This window comes from Sciurus vulgaris, assembly GCF_902686455.1.
Source record: "Sciurus vulgaris genome assembly, chromosome: 9".
NCBI classification, from domain to species: domain Eukaryota; kingdom Metazoa; phylum Chordata; class Mammalia; order Rodentia; family Sciuridae; genus Sciurus; species Sciurus vulgaris.
This window is the reverse complement of record NC_136469.1, coordinates 78,195,524-78,202,317: the sequence shown is the minus strand read 5'-3', so window position 1 is coordinate 78,202,317 and position 6,794 is coordinate 78,195,524. Positions and strand designations below refer to the sequence as shown.

General features: G+C 48.4%; 1 pseudogene across 1 annotated transcript; it reads right to left on the bottom strand.

Moving 5' to 3' along the window:
- Window positions 1–2,095: 2,095 nt before the first annotated feature.
- Window positions 2,096–2,684, bottom strand: LOC306669612 (large ribosomal subunit protein eL29-like; annotated as a pseudogene). Its single transcript has one exon. The product of its transcript is annotated as a large ribosomal subunit protein eL29-like (transcript).
- Window positions 2,685–6,794: the final 4,110 nt, after the last annotated feature.

Below are 6,794 nucleotides of genomic sequence, written 5' to 3'. Positions count from 1 at the left end.
CGGCTCTTCCACCCAGAAGCCTCCTAGATCTTGGGACCCTGTTCTGCACCTAATCGCCTGGCTGCGTGGCCCCTCCTCTGAGCAGCCACCTGTGGCCCCGAACAATCGCTCTGAGTCCCAGAGACCCGCCACAGGCCTCTTCCTCCAGACAGCCGCCCAGTATGCCGGTGCGGTCACTAGGAGTCCAAGAAACTCACTTCGTGCCTCCTCCTCCCACCAACCACCCGTAGCCCGGGGCAATCAATCACTCCGAGTCGAAGTGACCCTCCCCGTTCCTCCTCCTTCTCCAGATAACCCCCTGGGTGTTCAGGAGCAGTCCCTCTGAGTGGCTCTGAATCCACGTGACCCGCTGCACGGGTCCTCTGGGCACCGCCCGGAGCTCAGGTGCGGCCACTCAAGACCAAGCGTCCCACCACGCTTCTCCTCCAGGCAGCCCCCTGTGTTCAGGAGCTGTCACTTTAAGACCAAACAACTCACCACTCGCCTTCTCCTCTCAGCAGCCGCCTGGAGCGCTAATGCAGTCACTGCGAGTCCAAAGGACCCGCCGCGCTCCTTCTCCTCCTCCTCCTACTCCTCCGGGCAGGCCCCGGGGTTCAGAAGTGGTCAGAGTCCAAACAGCTCGCCACGCAGCCCCTTCTCTGGCAACCGCCTGTAGCTCTGGTGTAGTCACCCGAATCCAAGCGGCCGTGCTCCTCTTCTTTCTCCTCGTCCTCAGGGCAGGCCCCGGTGTTCAGAAGCGTCGTTCTGATTCCAAACAGCTCGCCACGCAGCCCCTTCTCTGGCAACCGCCTGTAGCTCTGGTGCAGTCTCTCCGAATCCAAGTGGCCACGCTCCTCCTCCTCCTCCTCCTCAGGGCAGGCCCCGGTGTCCTGAGTCCACACAGCTCTCCTCGCCACTCTTCCCCTAGGCAGCCGCCGGAGCCCCAGTGGCTGCTCCGAGTCCCAGCGCTGTGCCGAGCGGCCTCCTTTACGGCGCTCCCAGCTATCCGAGTTCACTGCTCCAGTGGGGGGAGGGGCGTCTCACCGGCAGTTCTACTTCACAAAGTTTCCTGCGTTCCGGGACCCTCGTCCCATCCGGGATGCCCCCCCAGGGGGTGAGAGTCACCCGGCTGCTTTGAGTTGGTCCCAAGCGTCTCAATATCTCCTCTTTTGAATCCTGAGTCCTGGAGCAACATGAAATGCAGCCACCCTCTAGGCCGCCATCTTGAAAACCTGGCCTCAAAATTTTGATCCTCCTGTCTCAGCCTCCAGCGCCACTGAGAATATAGGGATGCACTCATATGCTTGGTTTAGAGCTCCTCCTTGAGACTATATTGAGAAAGAAAAAGACAAACACTTTAAGTCCACCTTTTGGCAACATCTCCCTATCTTCTTAAATAAATCGCACAAGTAACTAGAAGTAATACTGAATGGCTTGACCTTGATAAGTAATTCAAAGAATATCCTTCTTTTGGTCGGCTAAAAAGAAACCAGCGATTTTCTGCCACTTAGTGATAGTCATCATTTACCATTCAGAAGTCACATTCACCAAGACACAGAGGTGCAGAGAATGAAGGACAAAGTTGTAATTGCTGCAATCTCTGTTGCTTCCTACTCCCAGTTAGGATGCTAATTCATAAAACAGTTAGGTGCTACAGAAATGACAGAAGGGACCAGATAATCTAGGAGACACATAGATGTTATTAACAAAGAATGTGACTCTTAGGATTCTGATGGTAGGGCTTTGACAGCTAAAAATTAAGTTGCTACTAGCTTAAAAGTCCAGGAAAACTTGGCTGTTTTCCTGGACAATAATAATAATCATCACTGCATCTTGAATGTCTAATATATGACAGTCACTTTGCAAACATTATTATTGATATTCACGACAACTCCACAAGATCAGAATGATTGTTCTCACAAATGATAAAATCAAAGGCCAAGAAATTAAGTCATTTGCCCAAATACGTGTAGTTAGTGCAATGAAGAAAAAACATAATTCAAACAAGTCAGGCTGATATCCACATCCACGTGCCAGGTTTCTTCACAGACCCTGTTAACCTGCAGTATGGGACAGCAAACACCTTTTTCTTTTTCTTTTTTTTTTTTTTAACAGATCCTGCCTCTGGATTTATTTATACAAACAGCACAGGAGGACACCAGTCCCCATAGATAGGGGGTCAGGGGTCACACCAGTCCTTCTGTCCTCACATTCACAGAGGTTTTTATTATGGAGCCTTTGCAGGGACCTGGGCACCCTTGGGGGCGGGAGCCAGAGCTGGAGCCGATGCTGATACTGGAGCTGGAGTTGCAGCCTGGGTCTTGGCTTGGGCTTTGGCCTTTGGCCGACAGAGCCTGCGTTCCCTGGCCATGTGGGCACGAGCACGCTTCCCGTGCTTGGGATGGGCAAGCAAGGCAAGGCGATCAAGTTTGCGGCCGGCACCCTTTGGCATCTTGAGCTTAACCTCCTTAGGCTTTACCAGGGCCTTGACAACCTTAGCACGTGCACTCATGGCCTTGGCGTTGTTTGCCTGCATCTTTTTCAGGCCCTTCTTGTTGTGCTTCTTTGGCAAAATGCATATTTCTCAGGAACTTGGGGTCTACCCCCTTAAGAGATTCATATCTCTGTGATCGGGGTTTCTTGATGCCATTTCTGTGCCATTTTCAGGATTGGTTGTGTGTGGTGTAGTTCTTGGACTTGGCCATGTCTGCACCGTAAGCTGCTGCTCCCAGAGCAGTTGAGACCAGAAGAGCTTATATACCGCTTGAGTACTTGTATCTGTATTATGTGTACAGTCCCTAGAAACAAAAACACAGAAATCATATAAAATGTGGCTATATTTTACACAGTACATCTCAAGACCTATAATCTGAGAAATTATTTTTGTGTCACTTTTGAGATATAATATTCGGCCTGAATGATATAATGTGGATTGCAACATACTGGAATTTTGGTGCACCTTCAAAAGCTCATAGCAACTACAAGAAAGAGACTTTTAAATCATTCCAGAAAACGGGGTATGTCTGAATAGCTATGAGATAGAGTTCCTACTTGCAAAATACTTTCCACACTGAGGGAACAAGGCATAAAAAAAAATCAAATATCAAATACCAAATAGCATATGAGTAAGTAAAAATATATCTGTGTCAGATGTTTTTGACTGCACTTAATTTAAAAGCAAATTAAATGTAGCCAATTGATGTAAGAGCCAATTAAACTAAGGTGTTGGCTTTCCAATTCCCGCAACATGGATGACTAACTGCTTTGACTAATCCTGCTACTATAAACAATAAAAAAAAAAAATCTTAGTAAAACGTTTTTGGACTTTTAAATGAAAGGCTGAACATTCCAGTTAAATATTCCAAGGAAATACACTGGGTGAAAACGGCACCCAGAGAGGAACTTTGAAGGATTCGGTGGAACTGTGTGAACTTGAGCTGTGACCTTATCAAGGCCTCACAGGCCACAGAAAATAGGAATCCCAGTCATTCCAAGACATGAGGAACATAGAAGATATACCTACATAAAGAAGTGCCCTCACCCAAGAAAGAGACTGAACCCTCAGAATGCTTGTGGATGGGAGAGGGGAGCAGGTGTCTAAAAGGAAAATGGTCCATTTCAATCCCATGCCAAGTGGGGAATAAAATATTAACCCTGAGGATTTTGTCTTCACCACTTGGCCCTCACAGCTGCCCAAACTGCTACTGATTGCTCTAAAAAATCCAACATCGAGGTTTCAAGATGGCGGCCTAGAGGGTGGCTGCATTTCATGTTGCTCCAGGACTCAGGATTCAAAAGAGGAGATATTGAGAGACTTGGGACCAACTCAAAGCAGCCAGGTGAGTCTCTCCCGTTGGGGAGGCGTCCAGGATGGGGCGGTAGTCCCGGAACGCAGGCAACTTTGTGAAATAGAGCTGCCGGCGAGACGCCCCTCCCCCTGCTGGAGCAGTGAACTCGGACAACTGGGAGCGCCGTAAAGGAGGCCGCTTGGCACAGCGCTGGGACTCAGAGCAACCACTGGGGCTCAGGTGGCTGCCCAGGGGAGGAGCGGCGAGGAGAACTGTGTGGACTCAGGACACCGGGGCCTGCCCTGAGGAGGAGGAGGAGGAGGGTGGCCGCTTGGATTCGGAGTGGCTATACCGGAGCTGCAGGCGATTGCCAGAGGAGAAGCCGCATGGCGAGCTGTTTGGACTTAGAGCGACTGCTTCTGAACCCCGGGGCGTGCCCTGAGGACGAGGAGGAGGAGGAGTGCGGCCGCTTGGAATCGGAGTGGCTATACCAGAGCTACAGGCAGTTGCCAGAGGAGGGGCTGCGTGGCGAGCTGTTTGGACTCAGACCACTTCTGAACACCGGGGCCTGCCCGGAGGAGTAGGAGGAGGAGGAGGAGCACGGCGGGTCGTTTGGACTCGCAGTGACTGCATTAGACCTCCAGGCGAGTGCTCAGAGGAGAAGGCGATTGGTGCGTTGTTCGGACGTAAAGCAACCATTCCTGAACACAGGGGGACTGCCTGGAGGAGGAGCGCGGTGGGTCGCTTGGTCTCAAGTGGCCGCACCAGAGCTCCGGGCGGTTGCCCAGAGGTCGCGTGCAGCGGGTCAAGTGGATTCAGAGCCACTCAGAGCGACCACTCCTGAACACCCGGGGGCTTACCAGGAAAAGGAGGAGGAACGGGGAGGGTCATTTCGACTCGGAGTAATTGATTGCCCTGAGCTACGGGTGGTTGGTGGGAGAAGGCACGCAGTGAGTTGCTTGGACTCCTAGTGACCGCACTGGAATACTGGGCGGCTGTCTGGAGGAAGAGGTGTGTGGCGGGTCTCTGGGACTCAGAGCAATTGTACGGGGCCCCGGGTGGCTGCTCAGAGGAGGGGCCGCATAGCCAGGAGATTAGGTGCACAGCAGGGTCCCAGGATCTAGGAGGCTTCTTGGTGGAAGAGCCCCACAGAGGCACGCTTAGGAGCGCAGTGAAGGTTCCAGGACTGCGGGCAGATTCTCTGAGGAGGGGCAGCCTAAGGAGATTCATCTGCGAAGGATGAGGCTCCCAGGCCCAGGAGGTAGGGCCGGGCCCCTGGGAACTTTGCAGAGGAAGGCAGCCCAGCCCAGGCTGTAGCTGTAAATTGAGGGGAACCTCTAGGAGGGAACTGACCAACGAGACCTCCCCACGGGGTGAGTCTTCCCTGCCGGGTGAGGTTTCCCCACAAGGACGGTAAAACCAGAGACACAGGCCCAAACGGCCTTGCCTCAGCCCGCAGTCTAGTTCCCCTTTGGATGACCATTGGTCAACAAGTGGAGGCACCTCTGCCCACTAGCAGGGATTATACCCCACCTGAAGACCACCACTCCTAGAGAGGCAGCTTCCTTGTGGAGCACTGCACTATCAACTTCCTCCAAGACTTCAGCCTACTGAAGGCTAAGAGGGGATATATATAGAAATCTTCAGGGACATTGTAAGTCAATAGAGGAAATCTGCAATATCTCAGCGGTCCACTGATACCTGAACAATATGAGAAAACAAGGAAAGAAAATGCTGCAAACAAATCTAGATGGTACATCAATAAAACCCAATGACAGCATTGCAGAAGAAATGACAGAAAGGGAGTTCAGAATGTACATAATTAAAATGATCAGGGAAGCAAACGATGAGATGAAAGAGCAAATGCACACACTGAATGATGAGATGAAAGAGCAAATGCAGGCATTGAATGATCACACCAATCAACAGTTAAAAGAGCAAATACAGGAAGCAAAAGATCATTTCAATAAAGAGTTAGAGATAATGAAAAAAAAAAAAACAAACAGAAATCCTTGACATGAAGGAAACAATAAACCAAATTAAGAACTCCATAGAAAGCATATCCAGTAGGATAGAACACCTGGAAGACAGAACCTCAGATATTGAAGACAAAATATTTAACCTTGAAAACAAAGTTGAACAAACAGAGAAGATGGTAAGAAATCATGAACAGAATCTACAAGAACTATGGGATATCATGAAAAGGCCAAATTTAAGAATTATTGGAATTGAGGAAGGCTTAGAGAAACAAACCAAAGGAATGAACAATCTATTCAATGAAATAATACCAGAAAATTTCCCAAATGAGAAGAATGAAATGGAAAATCAAGTTCAAGAGGCTTATAGGACTCCAAATACACAAAATTACAACAGACCCACACCAAGGCACATTATAATGAAAATACCTAACATACAAAATAAAGACAGAATTTTAAAGGCTGTGAGAGAAAAGAACCAAATTACATTCAGGGGGAAACCAATACGGATATCACCAGATTTTTCAATCCAGACCCTAAAAGCTAGAAGGTCCTGGAACAACATTTTTCAAGCCCTGAAAGAAAATGGATGCCAACCAAGAATCTTATACCCAGCAAAACTTACCTTCAAATTTGACGATGAAATACAATCCTTCCATGATAAACAAAAGCTAAAAGAATTTACAAAAAGGAAGCCAGCATTACAGAACATTCTCAGCAAAATATTCCAAAAGGAAGAGATGAAAAACAAAGAAGCAAATCAGCAAAGGGAGGAATTATCCTAAAGGAATTGTCAAATAAAGGAGGAATCAAGTTGTGTCAAACAAATAAATAAATAAAATTTAAAAAATGAACCAAATGACCAAGAAACCAAATCATATCTCAATAATAACCCTGAACGTTAATGGCCTGAATTCATCAATCAAAAGACACAGACTGGCAGATTGGATTAAAAAAAAAGATCCAACAATATGTTGCCTGCAAGAGACTCACCTCATAGAAAAAGATACCCATAGACTAAAGGTGAAAGGATGAGGAAAAACATACCATG